Raw genomic sequence first — 2,678 nt, forward strand, 5'->3', positions numbered from 1 at the left:
CATCATTAAATGCAGCATAGTAGAAAAAGGTATCCATGAATTTGAAGATCAATCAGCACAAGAGTAACAAACTGAAATATAAAGACAAAAAAAAAGGAAAGAGATTAATGATGAAGAAATAAAAACTAATACATCCAAGAACGGTGGGACAATTTCAAAAGATATAAACATACATCTAATTGGAGTAACATAAGAAGAGAGAATAGAACAGAAAAAAAAAATACTTAAAATAATAGCTATAAGTTTCCAAAATTAAAGAAAAACACCAAACTACAGTTCCAGAAAGCTTAAGGAACACCAGAGAGAATGAATACCTAATCAAAATAAAACTCTCCTCAGGAGTGATGTCAACAATATGGCAGAATAGAAAGCTCCAGATGCTTGTTCTACTCTTCTGAGAAACATCAAATAAACAACTGCAGATTCATTAAAATAACCTAATAGACATTCTGGAAATGAGTCATAGATTTATAGCAAGTATGTGAATGCTCAATTTAAAAAAAAAAAGCACATTAAAAGGGATAGGAAATTTTCTGCTGTTTTTGCTTGACCTTGTCCTCCTTCCCTGGAACAGTATGGCATAGTCAGGAGGAAGTGGTACCCTTCCTGGTTCCCTCCCTTGAGATGGAAGGAGCAAAGTAGAGCTTACATAAAACTTTCTGAGTTGTGGACTGCCCAATGGACTGATTTATGTCCATCTGACCTGGAACTTGGATAGAAAAGGGCAACATGGATTGGATCTCAGGCTGGAATCCATAGAAGGGAGGGATGAGTACCCCAGCACACAAAAGCCACAAGGGAAATGGGGACCCATGGATGACTGGGTGTAAAAGATTATGGATATAGGAATATAATAAATTATCTTAAGTCTCCAAAAGAAACTGTGAGAGGAGACCCTTTGGCAAATTAATTTAAAAGCAGTTGGGTAAAATTGGGAAAAAAGAAAAGAGAGAGAGAGAGAGAGAGAGAAAGAGAAGCACACACACATGCACAGATGGGATACATGCCCCAAACGATGTCGGAAGAACCACATTCTGGAAATGAGTCATTCTGGGCTGATTTCAAGGCTCAGATGCTTAATAATTAGTAAAAGTGCTATACAGCAGTTTGCAAAGACTGGAAGAAGTGGTTGTTTTTGCAAATGCCCTATTTTCAACAAAGATCACAAAGCATCAAGAAAACAGAAACGGCGTTTAATAAAACAATCCTCCAGATACCATACTTGAAGAAACACACCCATAAGACTTACTAGACAAAGACTTTAAAAGAGATGTCTTAAATATACTCAAAGAGCTAAAGAAGAACAAATAATTAAATGAAATCAGGAAAATGACATATGAAAAGAATTTAAAAGAAGAGATAGAAATTACAAAAAAGGACAATTCTAGAGCTGAAAAATACAATAAATAAATTGAAAAATTCATTATAGGGATTCAACAACAGACCAAAAGAGGGAGAAGGAAAATAAAAAATCAGCAAATCTGAAGTTAGGTCATTTGAAATTGTTAATCTGAGGAGGAAAAAAAAAAAAAAAGAATGAAGACAAGTGACCCCTGACTGTTAGAAGAAAACACAAGAAAAAACTTCTCAACATTAGATTTAGCAATGACTTTGATGCATAGGCATCAAAAGAAAAAAATAAATAAATTGAACTTCATCAAAATTAAAAACTTTTGTATACAAAAGTACTCATCAGCAAAATGAAAAGATGACACCTAGTGTGGGAGAAGATATTTTCCAATCATATATCTGTTAATGAATTAATACCCAGAATTTATAAATAACTTCTGAAACTCAGGAAGAACAAAAAAACACCGTGAAAAAATAGCTAAAATACTTTAGATAAATATATTCAAAAGAAAAAATTCAAATGACAAATGGTACTTGAAAAGATGTACACAGCATTAATGATTAGGGAAATACAAATCAAAACCACAATGAGATACCACTTCATATACATTAGGAAGACTATTATAAAAATATGCAAAACAACAAGTGTTAATAAGGATGTATAGCTATTAGAACTTTTGTTCATTGCTATCGGGAATGTAAAATTATATAGCTACTATGAAAAATAGTATGGAAGTTCTGTAAAAAAATAAACAAGAATTAATTGTATGTACCAACAAGGTCAGTTATGTGTATAGACTCCCAAAAAATTGAAAGCATGGACTCAGATATTTATACATCCATGTTCGTAGCAACATCAGTCACAGCAGCCACAAGATAACAACAATCCAAATGTCCAAATGTCCATCTAGAGATGACTGGATAAACAAAATGTGATATAAACATAAAGTGGAATATTATTTACTCTTAAGAAGGAATGAAATTCTGATATATGCTACAGAATGAATGAACCTTGAACAAAATATTATGCTAAGTAAAATAAGCTGAACACAAAAGATTAAATAGTAAGATTTCACTAATATGAGATATCTAGAATAGCCAAATTAATAGGCAGGAAAATAAAATAGTGGTTTCTTGGGGGTGGAGAAGGGAGGTAAGGGGAGTTATTATTTAAAATAATTATGAAGTTTTAGTTTGGGGTAATGAGACATTCTGATAATACATGTAGTGTTGATTGTACAGTAATAGTAATGCAAATGTGCCTAATATCACTGAATTATACACTAAACATTGGTTAAAATGGCAAATACTGTATTATGCATATTTTA

Source organism: Mustela nivalis, assembly GCF_964662115.1.
Source record: "Mustela nivalis genome assembly, chromosome: 4".
NCBI lineage: Eukaryota > Metazoa > Chordata > Mammalia > Carnivora > Mustelidae > Mustela > Mustela nivalis.